The sequence below is a fragment of the Schistocerca cancellata genome, chromosome 2 (assembly GCF_023864275.1).
Source record: "Schistocerca cancellata isolate TAMUIC-IGC-003103 chromosome 2, iqSchCanc2.1, whole genome shotgun sequence".
NCBI classification, from domain to species: Eukaryota; Metazoa; Arthropoda; class Insecta; order Orthoptera; family Acrididae; genus Schistocerca; species Schistocerca cancellata.
The window spans coordinates 275310650-275332072 of NC_064627.1; positions in this window are offsets into that span (position 1 = coordinate 275310650).

Here is a 21423-nt window from a genome sequence, read left to right on the forward strand (position 1 = left end):
GGATCCTACGGTCTTGGCGTGCATCCGTGCGTCGCTGCGGTCCGGTCCCAGGTCGACGGGCACGTGCACCTTCCGCCGACCACTGGCGACAACATCGATGTACTGTGGAGACCTCACGCCCCACGTGTTGAGCAATTCGGCGGTACGTCCACCCGGCCTCCCGCATGCCCACTATACGCCCTCGCTCAAAGTCCGGCAACTGCACATACGGTTCACGTCCACGCTGTCGCGGCATGCTACCAGTGTTAAAGACTGCGATGGAGCTCCGTATGCCACGGCAAACTGGCTGACACTGACGGCGGCGGTGCACAAATGCTGCGCAGCTAGCGCCATTCGACGGCCAACACCGCGGTTCCTGGTGTGTCTGCTGTGCCGTGCGTGTGATCATTGCTTGTACAGCCCTCTCGCAGTGTCCGCAGCAAGTATGGTGGGTCCGACACACCGGTGTCAATGTGTTCTTTTTTCCATTTCCAGGAGTGTATTTTAGGGTACCTCCTCCCATTCTGAAACGGTATTTCTGACTCAGGAACGGGCAGTTTGGGCAATAAGTCGAGTAAGTTCGCGAACCCCTTGTCGACCCCTCTTCACTAGTCTAGGTATTTTGGTATTGGCCTCTCGATATATATATTCTTTACTGTCGTTTCTTGTTAAGAATGTCAGCTTATTCCCAAGAATTAGCAGCTTTAACTCAGTTGATACTCTGCAGAAATCCAATCTGTATTTGGATCGCACTTCCTTAACGATTGTGCAGAAAGGTGTGCAGCATACTTCTACATTCATTTTTGATAACCTATCACAAGAATTAAAAAACCTTAGCAGTAATCCACACGCTTTCAAATCGAAACTGAAGTGTTTGCTCGTGGGTCACTGCTTCTATTCTGTTGAGGAGTTCCTTGTAAATTACCGCAATTCTTATGTTATATTATTGATTGCGTTTACTTAAAATAATGGCTTAAATTTTTTGGATTAATAATCATTTTATTTTATCTGTTATTACTTTTATGTTGTAATTTCATGTACTGACACGTTCCGAGACCTTGGAGATTTTCTCTCTAATTTGGTCCTACGGAACTAGACGCGTAATTAAATAAATAAAAAGAATGAAAGTGCAGATATCTGGTGAGATACATCATACTCATTCTTTTATTCCCTAATTTAAGTATAATCCCATAAATTTTACATTTATGCATATAATGAATGTTTCAGCCCTCTATTAATCGGAATTCTATTGATTCATTCCGGCACAGGGGAATGTTGCTGAAGAAACGAACGCTTCATTTTTATCTACATTTCACCACCGTCGCAGGACTGATGCCAGTTTCGTTAGTGATTTATTTACGTATTGGTTTGGCAGTTCTGCAACTGTTTCGCAATAAATTCTTGTTATTAGACAAGTACCCCACTGAAATCGAAATATATTAGCACTCCACTCCTTACAATTTAATACCTGACGTAAATGATCAATAAACATGAGTTTCTACGCTTCAAGACTATATCGTGACCTTTTTTTTTGTCTGTGGTCTCTGTTCCATAAAAGGTGCAAACATCATTTCAATATTAACTTCAGCGCTGTTTTTCTTTGAAATTACATCTGGCGTCTGTGAATTACGAACGATAATACTGCCACGGTAATGAAAATCTGTTCCTAGAGTGCCGCGGCACACACACACACACACACACACATATTCCTGATGGAGAGGGACGGGAAATTCGAGGCGTAACCGGAGTCTGGGACCAAGTATGATGGGAATGCAAACTGTGCGGCCTTCTTTCGTGTTCTCTTTCTCTGTGGACGGACGCAGAGCGCTAGGGCCGAAATGAGTGCGGACTGCTGGGGAAAGGCTAGGATTCGATTACGATGTGGCGCTCCGACAAATGGACGGCGAGACGCCCGGACTCTCTGCGTCTTGTCCGATTATCAGCTGCAGCTGACGCTCTTTCTAGTCTCCCAGACGGCTTCGAATGACTTTGGCAGCTCTGTTCTTTGTTGTAAATGACTAATGGAGGTATAGAAATAGTGTGAGGCAGTGTAGATTGTCACCTTCTAATAATATGAGAGCAGCATTAGAAATTTCGTTACACCTTACGGAAAAAATTCCACATTTTTGGCTTCTGAGCAACCCATACAGCTAACAGTCCAAACGGATCAGTAAATATGATTGCCACCTCGCATGAGGTTCCTTTTCTTTCCATTTCTGAATCTGGCCAACTATTGACTGCAAAGAACGTAAAGACTTTTAGGCTTTTCTTCTCCAAAAATCTCTTCATTCTTTCAGTTCCTTTTTTCTGCTTCCCAGAAATGATCCGTTTGGACCTCCTGTTTGGAGATTTCTGGTGATATGAATCTATCCTGTTAACTCTGCTTGTAAACTTTCTTCTACTGCGGACCGTCTGTGGTGTAATTCCAACTTCCGCTGCAATCCTCTTCGATTCATATACCCATATATACTGGGACTTTAATCACACAATGTAGTTGAAGATTCTATTGATTATTCTGCATTCAGCCATCATCATTAATAGAGCTTCAACCTCCGTTTCCGCACTGTGTCCATAATCTTTTCAAAGTACTTGTGGAGCTCTTCGTTTTGACTTTTCTTCTAAGTACCATGAGAAGTCTTCTGTGGTCCGATAATTTCCCTCAGAGTATTCCTTTCTGTCTTTTCGAATTCTTGAAGCTCTCATTTTTCATTCAAAATAAGACACTCCGAAGTCTATAGTCCCATCGGTTGTACTACTGAGTTATAATGTCGAAATTACTACATTAATTTCTTGTTTGTTTGCAGGTGCATCTCACAAATCGTGGTAAACACACGCGGAGTGACGTCGTGGATAGCACAGTCGACTCGCATTCCGGAGAACGGCGGTCTGAATCCCCGTCCGGCCATCCAGATTTACGTATTCCGTGGTTTCCCTATATCGATTGAACAGACAAATGCCAGAATGATTCCTTCCAAAAGGCATGGCCAGCTTCCTTCCCCATCCTCGAAAGAATCGCAGCTTGGACTTCGTGGCTAATGGCATCAATGTCGACGAGACGCTAAACCCTAATGTTCCTTTCTTCTTCTTCTCCTTGTTGAAATTCCGGTGACGTACTGGCGAAACACATCGCTAGAGGAGCCAAAACAAAACGCCGTAGCCCATAGATGAACTGTAGCACCTGACATTAATTAATTTTTTGTGTTTTGAGGGGGATCCACAATGCGACGATTTATTCTAATATATATATATCCTACCACCATGAACCATGGACCTTGCCGTTGGTGGGGAGGCTTGCGTGCCTCAGCGATACAGATAGCCGTACCGTAGGTGCCACCACAACGGAGGGGCATCTGTTGAGAGGCCAGACAAACGTGTGGTTTCTGAAGAGGGGCAGCAGCCTTTTCAGTAGTTGCAGGGGCAACTGTCTGGATGATTGACTGATCTGGCCTTGTAACACTAACCAAAACGGCCTGTCTGTGCTGGTACTGCGATCGGCTGAAAGCAAGGGGAAACTACAGCCGTAATTTTTCCCGAGTGCATGTAGCTTTACTGTATGGTTAAATCATGATGGAGTCCCCTTGGCTAAAATATTTCGGAGGAAAAATAGTCCCCCATTCGGATCTCCGGGCGGGGACTACTCAAGAGGACGTCATTATCAGGAGAAAGGAAACTGGCGTTCTACGGATCGGAGCGTAGAATGCCAGATCCCTTAATCGGGCAGGTAGGTTACAAAATTTAAAAAGGGAAATGGATAGGTTAAATTTAGATATAGTGGGAAGTAGTGAAGTTCGGTGGCAGGAGGAACAAGACTTTTAGTCACGTGAATACAGGGTTATAAATACAAAATCAAATAGGGGTAATGCAGGAGTAGGTTTAATAATGAATAAAAAAATAGGAGTGGGGGTAAGCTACTACAAACAGCATAGTGAACGCATTGTTGTGGCCAAGATAGATACGAAGCCCATGTCTACTACGGTAGTTCAAGTTTATATGCCAAATGGTTCTGAAGATGATGAAGAAATTGATGAAATGTATGATGAGACAAAAGAAATTATTCAGGTACTGAAGGGAGACGAAAATTTAATTTGCTATGTTGTTGTTGTTGTTGTTGTTGTCTTCAGTCCTGACACTGGTTTGATGCAGCTCTCCATGCTACTCTATCCTGTGCAAGCTTCTTCATCTCCCAGTACTTACTGCAACCTACATCCTTCTGAATCTGCTTAGTGTATTCATCTCTTGGTCTCCCTCTACGATTTTTACCCTCCATGCTGCCCTCCAATGCTAAATTTGTGATCCCTTGATGCCTCAGAACATGTCCTACCAACAGGTCCCTTCTTCTTGTCAAGTTGTTCCACAAACTGCTCTTCTCCCCAATTCTATTCTAATTATTGTCATAGGTGACTGGAATTCGAGAGTAGAAAAAGGGAGAGAAGGAAACATAGTGGGTGAATATGGATTGGGGGAGAGAAATGAAAGAGAAAACCGTAACTGCCGTCTGCTTCACGTCTGCTGTGCAGCGAGCTACCTTAATTTAAGTATTAACTGTATTTTTCTTACTTGTCAGTTCTTCTTCCGTGTGTTTTTGCCTTTAGGAAGCTTTAATTGTCGAGTGCTAGCAATAGTGTTCCATAGATTTCGTGTTTGTTTTGAATACAGTCAGAGAGAGTCCCTTTAGTCAACCATAGTGCCAGTAGTGCTAGTGTTTGTTTCCAATACAGTCCAGAGACAGGTAGTGCTATTTTCATTGTTTTCTACAAGAAGTGGCTAGCAATCACAGTTTAGTCAACAATCAGCTGCCTTTACTGAATTAGCAGTCTAGTTAAAAGTTGATTAACTCTCTACAGTAAATTGATTTCTTCGGATGGATAGGATGTGTAACTGCTGTGTACGGACGCAGGAAGAGCTGGCCACTGTTCGCGAACAGCTGAGCGTGTTGATGGCCACGGTCAGCCGTCTTCAGGCTGCTGCCTCGGAGTGTAGCGGCAGTGGGGAGTCTGGTGCGTCGCATGGTACACCCCAGGTGACACATGCTTCACACACTGTCTCTGCTGTCGAGACATCTTCGCGAGTACCGGGCGCGGTTGGGGCACCCTCTCCCCAAGGGGAGTGGCGGGTTCAGCGGCGTTCGCGGCTCACGAGGCGGAGGGTAAATGTGAAGGCTGGCCGTGTGGCATCGCCCGCTCTGCCTGTGAGTGGACATGTGGCCGCTCCTTCAGCAAGGTCCGAGGAGGCACACGGGGGGAGGGGTTTATTAGTTATTGGGAGCTCCAACGTTAGGCGGGTGATGGAGCCCCTTAAGGAAACAGCGGAAAGGTCGGGGAAGAAGGCCAGTGTTCACTCTGTCTGCTTGGTGGGGGGTCTCATCCGAGATGTGGAGGAGGCCCTGCCGACGGCGATAGAGAGCACTGGGTGCACCCGACTGCAAATTGTTGCTCATGTCGGCACCAATGACTCCTGCCGTTTGGGTTCAGAGGTCATCCTCAGTTCGTACAGGCGGTTGGCGGAATTGGTGAAGGCGGAAAGCCTCGCTCGCTGGGTGGAATCAGAGCTAACTATTTGTAGTATCGTTCCCAGAACCGATCGCGGTCCTGTGGTTTGGAGCCGAGTGGAAGGCTTAAACCAGAGGCTCAGACGATTCTGTGGAGATCTGGGGTGAAAATTTCTCGACCTTCGCTATCTGGTGGAGATATGTAGGGTCCCCCTGAATAGGTCAGGCGTGCACTACACGCCGGAAGCGGCTACAAGGGTAGTACGTGTGGAGTGCACATGGGGTTTTTTAGGTTGAGAATTCCCTTCCTAGGCCCGACAAGACGCCTCCTGAGACGCGGCAAGGTAGGAGTAGGCAAAATGCAACAGGGAATAACAATATTAATGTGCTAATAGTAAACTGCAGGAGCGTCTACAGAAAGGTCCCAGAACTGCTCTCATTAATAAACGGTCACAACGCCCATATAGTACTAGGGACAGAAAGTTGGCTGAAACCAGACGTAAACAGTAATGAAATCCTAAACTCAGATTGGAATGTATACCGCAGAGACAGGCTGGACAGTGAAGTGGGAGGCGTGTTTATAGCGATAAGAAGTGCAATAGTATCGAAGGAAAGTGACGGAGGTCCGAAATGTGAAATGATTTGGGTGAAGGTCACGGTTAAAGCAGGCTCAGACATGGTAGTTGGATGTCTCTATAGGCCCCCTGGCTCAGCAGCTGTTGTGGCTGAGCACCAAAAGGGTAATTTCGAAAATATTTCGAGTAGATTTCCCCACCATGTTCTGGGTGGAGATTTTAATTTGCCGGATATAGACTGGGAGACTCAAACGTTCATAACGGGTGGCAGGGACAAAGAATCCAGTGAAAATTTTTTAAGTGCTTTATCTGAAAACTACCTTGAGCAGTTAAACAGAGAACCGACTCGTGGCGATAACATATTAGACCTTCTGGTGACAAACAGACCCGAACTATTTGAAACAGTTAACGCAGGACAGGGAATCAGCGATCATAAAGCGGTTACGGCATCGATGATTTCAGCGGTAAATAGAAATATTAAGAAAGGTAGGAAGATTTTTCTGTTTAGCAGAAGTGACAAAAAGCAGATTACAGAGTACCTGACGGCTCAACACAAAAGTTTTGTCGCAAGTACAGATAGTGTTGAGGATCAGTGGACAAAGTTCAAAACCAATATGCGTTGGACGAGTATGTGCCAAGCAAGATCGTAAGAGATGGAAAAGAGCCACCGTGGTACAACAACCGAGTTAGAAAACTGCTACGGAAGCAAAGGGAACTTCACAGAAAACATAAACATAGCCAAAGCCTTGCAGACAAACAAAAATTACGCGAAGCGAAATGTAGTGTGAGGAGGGCTATGCGAGAGGCGTTCAATGAATTCGAAAGTAAAGTTCTATGTACTGACTTGGCAGAAAATCCTAAGAAATTTTGGTCTTATGTCAAAGCGGTAGCTGGATCGAAACAAAATGTCCAGACACTCTGTGACCAAAATGGTACTGAAACAGAGGATGACAGACTAAAGGCCGAAATACTAAATGTCTTTTTCCAAAGCTGTTTCACAGAGGAAGACTGCACTGTAGTTCCTTCTCTAGATTGTCGTACATATGACAAAATGGTAGATATCGAAATAGACGAAAGATGGATAGAGAAACAATTAAAATCGCTCAAAAGAGGAAAGGCCGCTGGACCTGATACCAGTTCGATTTTACACAGAGTACGCGAAGGAACTTGCCCCGCTTCTTGCAGCGGTGTACCGTAGGTCTCTAGAAGAGCGTAGCGTTCCAAAGGATTGGAAAAGGGCACAGGTCATCCCCGTTTTCAAGAAAGGACGTCTAACAGATGTGCAGAACTATAGACCTATATCTCTAAAGTCGATCAGTTGTAGAATTTTGGAACACGTATTATGTTCGAGTATAATGACTTTTCTGGAGACTAGAAATCTATTCTGTAGGAATCAGCATGGGTTTCGAAAACGACGGTCGTGTGAAACCCAGCCCGCGCTATTCGTCCACGAGACTCAGAGGGCCATAGACACGGGTTCCCAGGTAGATGCCGTGTTTCTTGACTTCCGCAAGGCGTTCGATACAGTTCCCCACAGTCGTTTAATGAACAAAGTAAGAGCATACGGACTATCAGACCAATTGTGGGATTGGATTGAAGAGTTCCTAGATAACAGAACGCAGCATGTCATTCTCAATGGAGAGAAGTCTTCCGAAGTGATTTCAGGTGTGCCGCAGGGGAGTGTCATAGGACCGTTGCTATTCACAATATACATAAATGACCTTGTGGATGACATCGGAAGTTCACTGAGGCTTTTTGCAGATGATGCTGTGGTGTATCGAGAGATTGTAACAACGGAAAATTGTACTGAAATGCAGGAGGATCTGCAGCGAATTGACGCATGGTGCAGGGAATGGCAATTGAATCTCAACGTAGACAAGTGTAATGTGCTGCGAATACATAGAAAGATAGATCCCTTATCATTTAGCTACAAAATAGCAGGTCAGCAATTGGAAGCAGTCAATTACATAAATTATCTGGGAGTACGCATTAGGAGTGATTTAAAATGGAATGATGATATAAAGTTGATCGTCGGTAAAGCATATGCCAGACTGAGATTCATTGGAAAAATCCTAAGGAAATGCAATCCGAAAACAAAGGAAATAGGTTACAGTACGCTAGTTCGCCCACTGCTTGAATACTGCTCAGCAGTGTGGGATCCGTACCAGATACGGTTGATAGAAGAGATAGAGAAGATCCAACGGAGAGCAGCGCGCTTCGTTACAGGATCATTTAGTAATCGCGAAACCGTTACGGAGATGATAGATTAACTCCAGTGGAAGAGTCTGCAGGGGAGACGCTCAGTAGCTCGGTAAGGGCTTTTGTTGAAGTTTCGAAAACATACCTTCACCGAGGAGTCAAGCTGTATATTGGTCCCTCCTACGTATATGTCGTGAAGAGACCATGAGGATAAAATCAGAGAGATTAGAGTCCACACAGAAGCATACCGACAATCCTTCTTTCCACGAACAATAAGAGACTGGAATAGAAGGGAGAACCGATAGAGGTACTCAGGGTACCCTCCGCCATATACCGTCAGGTGGCTTGCGGAGTATGGATGTAGATGTAGACGTAGATGTAGATGGTAGAATTTTGTACAGAGCATAATTTAATCATACCTAACATTTGGTTCAAGAATCATAAAAGAAGGTTGTATACATGGAAGAATCCTGGGGATACTAGAAGGTATCAGATAGATTATATAATGGTAAGACAGAGATTTAGGAACCAGGTTTTAAATTGTAGGACATTTCCAGGGGCAGATGTGGACTCTGACCACAATCTATTGGTTATGAACTGTAGATTAAAACTGAAGAAACTGCAAAAAGGTGGGAATTTAAGGAGATGGGACCTGGATAAACTGAAAGAACCAGAGGTTGTACAGAGTTTCAGGGAGAGCATAAGGGAGCCATTGACAGGAATGGGGGAGAGAAATACAGTAGAAGAAGAATTGGTAGCTCTGAGGAATGAGTTAGTAAAGGCCGCAGAGGATCAAGTATGTAAAAACACAAGGGCTAGTAGAAATTCTTGGGTAACAGAAGAAATATTGAATTTAATTGATGAAAGGAGAATATATAAAAACGCAGTAAATGAAGCAGACAAAAAGGAATACAAACGTCTCAAAAATGAGATCGATAGGAAGTGCAAAATAGCTAAGCAGGGATGGATAGAGGACAAATGTAAGGATGTAGAGGCTTATCTCACTAGCGGTAAGATAGATACTGCCTACAGGAAAATTAAAGAGACCTTTGGAGAAAAGAGAACCACTTGTGTGTTTATCAAGAGCTCAGATGGAAACCCAGTTCTAAGCAAAGAAGGGAAAGCAGAAAGGTGGAAGGAGTATATAGAGGGTCTATACAAGGGCGATGTACTTGAGGGCAATATTATGGAAATGGAAGAGGATGTAGATGAAGATGAAATGGGAGATACGATACTGCGTGAAGAGTTTGACAGAGCACTGAAATACCTGAGACGAAACAAGCCCCCGGGAGTAGAAAACATTCCATTAAAACTAATGACAGCCTTGGGAGAGCCAGTCCTGACAAAACTCTACCATCTGGTGAGGAAGATGTATGAGACAGGCGAAATACCCTCAGACTTCAAGAAGAATATAATAATTAATTCCAATCCCAAAGAAAGCAGGTGTTGACAGATGTGAAAAATTACCGAACTATCAGTTTAATAAGTCACAGCTGCGAAATACTGACGGAAATTCTTTACAGACGAATGGAAAAACTGGTAGAAGCGGATTTCGGGGGAGATCAGTTTGGTTTCCGCAGAAATGTGCACGTGAGACAATACTGACCCTACGACTTATCTTAGAAAATAGATTAATGAAAGGCAAACCTACATTTCTAGCATTTGTAGACTTAGACAAAGCCTTCAACAATGTTGACTGGAATACTCTCTTTCAAATTCTAAAGATGGCAGGGGTAAAATACAGCGACCGAAAGGCTATTTACAATTTGTACAGAAACCAGATGGCAGTTACAAGAGTCGAGTAACATGAAAGGGAAGCAGTGGTTGGGAAGGGAGTGAGACAGGGTTGTAGCCTCTCCCCGATGCTATTCAATATGTATATTGAGCAAGCAGTAAGGGAAACAAAAGAAAAATTCGGAGTAGGTATTAAAATCGATGGAGAAGAGATAAAAACTTTAACGTTCGCCGATGACATTGTAATTCTGTCACAGACAGCAAAGGACTTGGAAGAGCAGTTGAACGGAATGGACAGTGTCTTGAAAGGAGAGTATAGGATGAACATCAACAAAAGAAAAACAAGGATAATGGAATGTAGTCGAATTTAGTCGGGTGATGCGGAGGGAATTAGATTAGGAAATGAAACACTAAAAGTGGTAAAGGAGTTTTGCTATTTGGGGAGCAAAATAACTGATGATGGTCGAAGTAGACAGGATATAAAATGTAGACTGGCAATGGCAAGGAAAGCGTTTCTGAAGAAGAAAAATTTGTTAACATCGAGTATAGATTTATGTGTCAGGAAGTCATTTCTGAAAGTATTTGTATGGAGTGTAGTCATGTATGAAAGTGAAACATGGACGATAAATAGTTTGGACAAGAAGAGAATAGAAGCTTTTGAAATGTAGTGCTACAGAAGAATGCTGAAGATTAGATTGGTAGATCACATAACTAATGAGGAGGTATTGATCAGCACTGGGGAGGAGTTTGTGGCACAACTTGACAAGAAGAAGGGATCGGTTGGTAAGAAATGTTCTGAGGGATTAAGGGATCACAAATTTAGCATTGGAGTGCAGCGTGGAGGGTAAAAATCGTGGAGGGAGACCAAGAGATGAATACACTACGCAGATTCAGAAGGATGTATATACACTGCTGGCCACCGTAAATGCAACACCAAGAAAGACAAGAGGTAGCACAACAAAATTTATTTTGTAGATAACATGTTGACCAAGTATCAAATGATTCCTTTTACAGACGTCTGTGACATGTGGTTCCTGCCAGAATCAGTAACCACAGTAGCCGCCTTTGTTGGAGATCACCGCTGCCACACGTCTCGGCATTGAGTCAAAGAGACGTTGGATGTGTTCCTGGGGTACAGCGGCCCAAGTAGCTTCCACACGTTGCCAAAGATCATCTGGTGTGGCAGCTGGGGATGTAATCTGGGTCACTCTTTGAGCAACCATGGACCACATGTTTTCTATCGGCGAAAGATCCGGAGAGCGAGCCGGCCAGGGAAGCAATTCAATCTGGTTATTGACGAAGAACCTTTGGACAATGCGTGCCACGTGTGGTCGCGCATTATCCTGTTAAAATATGGCTTTGGCCGAGCCCAGAAGGTAAGGAAGGACAACTGGCTCCAGCACCTCGGATATGTAGCGCCGGCTATTTAAAGTACCGGCAATGCGTACTAGAGGCGTGGGAGACTAATATCCAATGCCGCCCCATACCATAATACCCGGTGCAAGACCAGTGTGGCGGTGCATAATGCAGCTGTCCAGCATCCTCTCTCCACGGTGTCTCCACACTCGAATCCGACCATCGTGGTGCTGCAGACAGAAGCGTGCCTCGTCAGTAAAGACAACGTCATTCCATTCTGCCGTCCACATCCGTCTGTCATCACACCATTGGCGACGGAGACGGCTGTGGTTCTGCGTCAATGGTAGACGAAGCAATGGACGTCTTGCGGACAGACCACTCTGCTTTAAACGTCGTCGAATGGTACGCGCAGACACTGGGTGATGCGTTACAGACGCAATGTGCTGTGCTATGGTTCGGGATGTCACTGAGCGATCCGTCACTGCCATGCGCACAATTTGCCTATCATCACGTGCAGTGGTGCACCGAGGTGAATGCGATCGACCACGTCGGTCCGTCGTACCCTCCTGCATCCAACGGTCACATATCCGCATTACAGTTGTTTTGTTTCGTCCAACATGACTAGCGATTTCTCTGTATGATAATCCACAATCTCGGTAAGCCACTATCCTTCCTCTGTCGAACTCGGATACTTGATCAAAAGATGTTCGCTGTTTTCTACGAGGCATAACAGATCGTTTTGTGAAACAACCACAAGGTAGACACACGTGCCGAACGTACACTAAGTCGAAATCGCCAAGCCTTAAATGGCGCTATGAGGTGGCGCCACAGGCGCGCGTGATGTGCGTCTGCGCTGAAATTCTAATCAGTTGCATATCTCATCGCTGCAAACTCATGGTGTAAATTTCACTTGATTCGGATGCTTCCTTCAGGGTGTTGCATTTACGGTGGCCAGCAGTGTATATACAGGGTGAGTCACCTAACATTACCGCTGGATATATTTCGTAAACCACATCAAATACTGACGAATCGATTCCACATACCGAACTTGAGGAGAGGGGCTAGTGTAATTGGTTAATACAAACCATTAAAAAATACACGGAAGTATGTTTTTTAACACAAACGTACGTTTTTTTTAAATGGAACCCCGTTAGTTTTGTTAGCACATCTGAACATATAAACAAATACGTAATCAGTGCTGTTTGTTTCATTGTAAAATGTTAATTACATCCGGAGATATTATAACCTAAAGTTGACGCTTGAGTACCATTGCTCCGCTGTTCGATCGTGTGTATCAGAGAGCACCGAATTACGTAGGGATCCAAAGGGAACGGTGATGGACCTTAGGTACAGAAGAGACTGGAACAGCGCATTACGTCCACATGCCAACACCTTTTTATTGGTCTTTTTCATTGACGCACATGTACATTACCATGAGGGGCGAGGTACACGTACACACGTGGTTTCCGTTTTCAATTACGGAGTGGAATAGAGTGTGTCCCGACATGTCAGGCCAATAGATGTTCAATGTGGTGACCATCATTTGCTGCACACAATTGCAATCTCTGGCGTAATGAATGTCGTACACGCCGCAGTACATCTGGTGTAATGTCGCCGCAAGCTGCCACAACACGTTGTTTCATATCCTCTGGGGTTGTAGGCACATCACGGTACACGTTCTCCTTTAACATACCCCACAGAAAGAAGTCCAGAGGTGTAAGATCAGGAGAACGGGCTGGCCAATTTATGCGTCCTCCACGTCTTATGGTAATGTACATGTGTGTCAGTGAAAAATACCAATAAAAAGGTGTTAGCATGTGGACGTAATGTTCTGTTCCAGTCTCTTCTGTACCTAAGGTCCATCACCGTTCCCTTTGGATCCCTACGTAATTCGGTGCTCTCCGATACACACGATCGAACAGCGGAGGAGTGGTACTCAAGCGTAAATTTTGGTTACAATATCTCCGGATGTAATTAACATTTTACAATGCAACAAACGGCACTGATTACGTATTTATTTATATGTTCCGATGTGCTAACAAAACTAACGGGGTTCCATTTAAAAAACGTAGGTTTGTGTTAAAAAACATACTTCCGTGCATTTTTTTATGGTTTGTATTAACCAATTACACTAGCCCCTCTCCTCACGTTAGGTCTGTGGAATCGGTTCGTCAGTATTTGATGTGGTTTACGAAGTATATCCAGCGGTAACATTAGGTGACTCACCCTGTATATACAGGGCTATTACAAATGATTGAAGCGATTTCATAAATTCACTGTAGCTCCATTCATTGACATATGGTCACGACACACTACAGATACGTAGAAAAACTCATAAAGTTTTGTTCGGCTGAAGCCGCACTTCAGGTTTCTGCTGTCAGAGCGCTCGAGAGCGCAGTGAGACAAAATGGCGACAGGAGCCGAGAAAGCGTATGTCGTGCTGGAAATGCACTCACATCAGTCAGTCATAACAGTGCAACGACACTTCAGGACGAAGTTCAACAAAGATCCACCAACTGCTAACTCCATTCGGCGATGGTATGCGCAGTTTAAAGCTTCTGGATGCCTCTGTAAGGGGAAATCAACGGGTCGGCCTGCAGTGAGCGAAGAAACGGTGGAACGCGTGCGGGCAAGTTTCACGCGTAGCCCGCGGAAAATTGGCTCATGCCAGAACTGGAGACCGACAGCGCCGACTTCATCTTTCAACAGGATGGTTCTCCACCGCACTTCCATCATGATGTTCGGCATTTCTTAAACAGGAGATTGGAAAACCGATGGATCGGTCGTGGTGGAGATCATGATCAGCAATTCATGTCATGGCCTCCACGCTCTCCCGACTTAACCCCATGCGATTTCTTTCTGCGGGGTTATGTGAAAGATTCAGTGTTTAAACCTCCTCTACCAAGAAACGCGCCAGAACTGCGAGCTCGCATCAACGATGCTTTCGAACTCATTGATGGGGACATGCTGCGCCGAGTGTGGGAGGAACTTGATTATCGGTTTGATGTCTGCCGAATCACTAAAGGGGCACATATCGAACATTTGTGAATGCCTAAAACAACTTTTTGAGTTTTTGTATGTGTGTGCAAAGCATTGTGAAAATATCTCAAATAATAAAGTTATTGTAGAGCTGTGAAATCGCTTCAATCATTTGTAATAACCCTGTATATATAGGATGTTACAAAACGGTACGGCCAAACTTTTAGGAAACATTCCTCACACACAAAGAAAGAAAATATGTTATGTGGACATGTGTCCGGAAACGCTTACTTTTCATGTTACAGCTCATTTTATTACTTCTCTTCAAATGACATTAATCATGGAATGGAAACACACAGCAACAGAACGTACCAGCGTGACTTCAAACACTTTGTTACAGGAAATGTTCAAAATGTCCTCCGTTAGCGAGGATACATGCATCCACCCTCCGTCGCATGGAATCCCTGATGCGCTGATGCAGCACTGGAGAATGGCGTATTGTATCACAGCCGTCCACAATACGAGCACAAAGAGTCTCTACATTTGGTACCGGGGTTGCGTAGACAAGAGCTTTCAAATTTCCCATAATTGAAAGTCAAGAGGGTTGATGTCAGGAGAGCTTGGAGGCCATGGAATTGGTCCGCCTCTACCAATCCATCGGTCACCGAATCTGTTGTTGAGAAGCGTACGAACACTTCGACTGAAATGTGCAGGAGCTCCATCATGCATGAACCACATGTTGTGTCGTACTTGTAAAGGCACATGTTCTAGCAGCACAGGTAGAGTATCCCGTTTGAAATCATGATAACGTGCTCCATTGAGCGTAGGTGGAAGAACATGGGGCCCAATCAAGACATCATCAACAATGCTAGTACTGTAGAGCAATGAGTCGCATGTCAACACAAGCACCGAAGTCAACATTACCTTCCTTCATTTGGGCCAACTGGCGGTGAATCGAGGAAGTACAGTACATACTGACGAAACTAAAATGAGCTCTAACATGGAAATTAAGCGTTTCCGGACACATGTCCACATAACATCATTTCTTTATTTGTGTATGAGGAATGTTTCCTGAAAGTTTGGCCGTACCTTTTTGTAACACCCTGTATATATCGTGTCACTTCTTTCGTACATGTCCGAATTTGGGTCGAATGGGAAACGTGCTCGGATGGCCACGACGGTTAAGACGACAGCTCGCGCTAAACGAGATATCCGGATGCAAACTCCAATCCGGCACAAATATTCGCCTCTTGCCGTTGATTCATATCAGTACTCGATCCCAGTTACTGACATTCAAAACCCTTTCAATGGTGTTCTTTCGTAGTTAGTGAAACTGTACCGTAGCAAAGCACCATCATATAAAGAAGATGCTTCTAGTGCAGTCCAAAAAGTTTGAATGGTGAAAAACGAAGTCCCAGAACATCTTCCTGTAGAGAACCAGGTATCGAAATAGATTTTGAGGCCATGGAGCTCGATGAATGACGTATTGCAATCGAAAGGACAGTGGGAAAAGCGAAAACCTGTCATGATCGGTTTTCGGTATCTTGTACGGCATATTAAAAATGATAAATCTTGCCTCCAATCCAAGTAGATCACCTAACCGAGACAGCAGGAAAAATGTCGTAGCATTGTCACGATAGTCCAGATCACTACGTTATCCGCCTAATCACATTAGATGGTTCCTGGGTGCGTCACTCACACAGAGAGATAAAGATGCTTTTCTGAGTTCAAATGGTTCAAATGGCTCTGAGCACTATGGGACTTAACATCTGTGGTCATCAGTCCCCTAGAACTTAGAACTACTTAACCCTAACTAACCTAAGGACATCACACACATCCATGCCCGAGGCAGGATTCGAACCTGCGACCGTAGCGGTCGCGTGGTTCCAAACTGAAGCGCCTAGAACCGCTCGGCCACCACCGGCCGGCTCGCGTTGGTAGTGTTTGTAGGTTTCCGCCCTCTGTTGGAGGCCAGACGGTATCGTTTAGTTGGTATGGTTGCAGTCGTTTGTCTTCTTATCGTGTTGATTGGCGCCACTGGGTTTCTTTGCCTGTCCGCTAGTGGCAGCAGTGGCGGTTATCGATATGTAGTAACTGTTGCCCAATCTTTGGGGCGACGTCGTTGTCTTGCCGGATCGTGTGAGTGGCGAGTTCGGTTGTGGACTGAGGAGAAGTCAGGTCCACGCAGTGCGGGAACACGCCGGACCGCTGGCAGCACGCTTGGACTGCCGAATGGAAGGGCTGTGGCGACGAGGGTGCACGACTTCGTTGTAAACCGGAACCAGCAAGCTTTAAGATGAGTACATTTCAATGCAAGTAGAGAAACCTCCCCCACTGTGATATCCCACGATTCTCCAGTGATTTGGGTTCGTGTTGCTGCTCATAGTGTTGCCGAGGCGAAGAGCAGCGAGTAGAGTGCTTGGGGAAGAAGGATCTGATTAGCTTTCTTGACTTCTTATTACTAATTACTTCGTTCAACTTGTTACATTTCGTTAAGTTCAACCAGCGGTAATTTTTATTGTCTGGTGGCCGCTAACGCCCCAGAATGAGATTCTCACTCTGCAGCGGAATGTGCGCCGATATGAAACTTCCTGGCAGATTAAAACTGTGTACCGGACCGAGACTCGAACCCGGGACATTTGCCTTCCGCGGGCAAGTACTCTACCAACTGAGCTACCCAAGCACGACTCATCCCCATCCTCACAGCTTTACTTCCGCCAATACCTCGTCTCCTACTTTCCAAACTTCACAGAAGCTCTCCTGCTCAGTTGGTAGAGCACTTACCCGTGAAAGGGAAACGTCCCGACTTCGAGTCTCAGTCCGGCACACAGTCTTAACCTGACAGGAAGTTTCGCTAACGCTCAGTTAACTGCCCTGAGGGTTGATTCTTCTACTCTGGTGGTAATGATATCTTTCTCGTTCCGGGGGCTCTAAACACAGTACTCTGGACGTAGTGCAGACCGCAGGTTCCGGCTTTGGCTTGTTCCATCGTTGCACTTGGTTTATCGGACGTCAGGTAGATTCAGCAAGATTATCTTTAGTCATCCGTTAGACTGCCACTAGTCTGAGTTACCATCTTGTGATGTGAATGCAACTCTTGGCTGCCTATCTCATCCATCGCTAGCGAATGTGTTTGTTGCCAGACTTTCTCAGAGGTTGATTCCTGGAGCAGAGTCTGAATCAGTTGCTTGTTTTTTTATTATTAACTTTTGTTATTGTATTTGCTGTTTTACAGTAGGTTTCAAAATTTTTCTATATTACTGCCGTTCCTGTCGTGTAAGGCATTCAGCTGTGATTGTGGTTATTTTTCTTAAATTTCTAATTTGGTATTTGTATTTTAGCAGTAAGTCTTAAAACCATATTTACTGCCATTCCTGGCGTCTGATGTCTTCTGCTGTCTTAATATTTCAATACCTGTAAGTTGTAAATTGCAGCGAGTTCTTAAACAATTCTTAATTTATTGCCATTCCTGGCGTGTAAGGCCTTCTGCCCAGATCACAGTGCCTTGCATTTAAAACATTATCTGCTGTATCTGTGTTATGGTGATTTGCTATATTGTAATTCAGTGAAAACACTATTACTTACACTGTTCTTTATTACTTCATTAATAATGTGTGGTATTTCTTATTTATTATAGAGTCTGGAATTACTGGTTTAAAATAACTTGTGGGTAACTGTAAAATGCAACCAATAGTAACTGATTCCGGCCCCGTCCACAATCGTAACCAAATCCTGCCTCCCCTTGACTACCAGGTCTCACCATGCTTCACTACCACATGATGCTGTGATCCAAACGTACATTCTCGGAAATTTGTTCCTCAAATGAAGACTTATGTTTGATACTAGTATCTCCTGGGCAGGAATACCCTTTTTGCCAGTGCTTTTGATTTTCACTTTGCTCCATCCGTCGTGGATTATTTTGCTGCCTAGGTTGTAGAATTCCTTAACTTCATCTACTTCGTGACCACCAATTGTGAAGTTAAGCGTCTCTCTGTTCTCATTTCTGCTACTTCACATTAATTTCGCCTTTCTTCGATTTACTCTCAATCCATATTCTCTACCAACTAGATTGTTCATTTCATTTAGCAGATAATGTAATTCATCTTCACTTTCTCGCAGAATAGCAACGTCATCTGTGACTTTTTTCATCGATACCCTTTCACCTTGAATTTTAATTCCACTCCTGAACCTTTCCTTTATTTCCATCATTGCTTCTTCGATGCACAGATTACACATTAGGGGTGAAATACTTCAACCCTGTCTTAGTCGTGCAATCTTATTACTCCTATTCCCTCTTGGTTCTCGTTCTTGTTGTTGTTGTCTTCAGTCCTGAGACTGGTTTGATGCATCTCTCCATGCTACTCTATCCTGTGCAAGCTTCTTCATCCCCCAGTACTTACTGCAACCAACAGCCTTCTGAATCTGCTTAGTGTATTCATCTCTTGGTCTCCATCTACGATATTTAACCTTCACGCTGCCCTCCAATGCTAAATTTGTGATCCCTTGATGCCTCAGAACATATCCTACCAACGGGTCCCATCTTCTTGTCAAGTTGTGCCACAAACTCCTCTTCTCCCCAATTCTATTCAATACCTCGTCATTAGTTATGTGATCTACCCATCTAATCTTCAGCATTCTTCTGTAGCACCCCACTTCGAAAGCTTCTATTCTCTTCTTGTCCAAACTATTTATCGTCCATGTTACACTTCCATACATAGCTACACTCCATACAAATACTTTCAGAAATGACTTCCTGACACTTCAATCTATACTCGATGTTAACAAATTTCTCTTCTTCAGAAACGCTTTCCTTGCCATTGCCAGTCTACATTTTATATCCTGTCTACTTCGACCATCATCTGTTATTTTGCTCCCCAAATGGCAAAACTCCTTTACTACGTCATGTGTCTCATTTCCTAATCTAATTCCCTCAACATCACCCGACTTAATTCGACAACATTCCATTATCCTCGCTTTGCTTTTGTTTATGTTCATCTTACATCCTCCTTTCAATACACTGTCCATTCAATTCAACTGCTCTTCCAAGTCCTTTGCTGTCTCTGACAGAATTACAATGTCATCGGCGAACCTCAAAGTTTTTATTTCTTCTCCATGTACTTTAATACCTACTCCGAATTTTTCTTATTTTTCCTTTACTGCTTGCTCCATATATTGATTGAATAACATCGGGGAGAGGCTACAACCCTGTCTCACTCCCTTCCCAACCACTGCTTCCCTTTCATGCCCCTCAACTCTTATAACTGCCATCTGATTTCTGTACAAATTGTAAATAGTCTTTCGCTCCCTTTATTTTACCCCTCCCACCTTTAGATTTTGAAAGAGAGTATTTCAGTCAACACTGTTAAAAGCTTTCTCTAAGTCTACAAATGCTAGAAACGTAGGTTTGCCTTTTCGTAATCTATTTTCTAAGATAAGTCGTAGGGTCGGTATTGCCTAACGTGTTCCAACATTTCTGCGGAATCCAAACTGATCTTCGCCGAGGTCGGCTTCTACCAGTTTTTCCATTCGTCTGTAAAGAAATCGCGTTAGTATTTCGCAACTGTGACTTATCAAACTGACAGTTCGGTAATTTTCACACCTGTCAACACCATCTTTCTTTGGGATTGGAATTATTATATTCTTCTTGAAGTCTGAGGGTATTTCGCCTGTCTCATACATCTTGCTCACCAGATGGTAGAGTTTTGTCAGGGCTGGCTCTCCCAAGGCCGTCAGTAGTTCCAATGGAATCTTGTCTACTCCCGGGCCCTTGTTTCGACTCAGGTCTTTCAGTGCTCTGTCAAACTCTTCACGCAGTATCGTATCTCCCATTTCATCTTGATTTACATCCTCTTCCATTTCCATAATATTGTCCTCAAGTACATCGCCCTTGTATAGACCCGCTATATACTCCTTCCACCTTTCTGCTTTCCCTTCTTTGCTTAGAACTGGGTTTCCATCTGAGCTCTTGATATTCATACAAGTGGCTCTCTTTTCTCCAAACGTCTCTTTAATTTTCCTGTAGGCAGTATCTATCTTACTGCTAGTGAGATAAGCCTCTACATCCTTAGATTTGTCCTCTAGTCACCCCTGCTTAGCCATTTTGCACTTCCTGTCGATCTCATTTTTGAGACGTTTATATTCCTTTTTGCCTGCTTCATTTACTGCGTTTTTATATTTTATCCTTTCATCAATTAAATTCAATATTTCTTCTAATATCCAAGGATTTCTACTAGCCCTCATCTTTTTACCTACTTGATCCTCTGCTCCCTTCACTACTTCATCCCTTAGAGCTACCCATTCTTCATCTACAGTATTTCTTTCCCCCATTCCTGTCAATTGTACCCTTATGATCTCCCTGAAACTCTGTACAACCTCTGGTTCTTTTAGTTTATCTAGGTCCCATCTCCTTAAATTCCCACCTTTTTGCAGTTTCTTCAGTTTTAATCTACAGGTCATAACCAATAGATTGTGGTCAGAGTCCACATCTGCCCCTGGAAATGTCTTACAATTTAAAACCTGGTTCCTAAATCTCTGCCTTACCATTATATAATCTATCTGATACCTTCTAGTATCTTGGCTCTCGTACATTTTGTATATCACCCGTTTGTCCCTACAGCGTACCCCTATTTTTCTCAGAATATCAAACATCTTGACTATTTTACTGCGTCGAAAGCTTTTTCCAGGTCAATGCATCCTATGAACGTTTTTGTATTTTTCTTTGGTCTTGCTTCTATTGTTAACCGCTACTTCAGAATTGCCTCTCTGGCTCCTTTACCTTTTATAAAGCCAAATTGATCATCATCTAACACATCCTCAATTTTCTTTTCCATTCTTCTTGTCAGCAGCTTGGATGTATGAACTGTTGATTGTCCGATAATTCTCGCACCTGTCTGCAGTTGCCTTATCGGAATTGTGTGGATGATATTTTTCCGAAAGTCAGATAGTTTGTCACGTGGTTGGTACATTCTACACGCCGACGTGAACAGTCGTTTTGTTGCTATTTATCCCAATAATTTTAGAAACTCTGATGGAATGTCATCTATCCCTTCTTTTTTATTTGATCTTAAGTCCATCAAATCTTTCTTAAATTCTGATTCTAATAATGGAACCCCT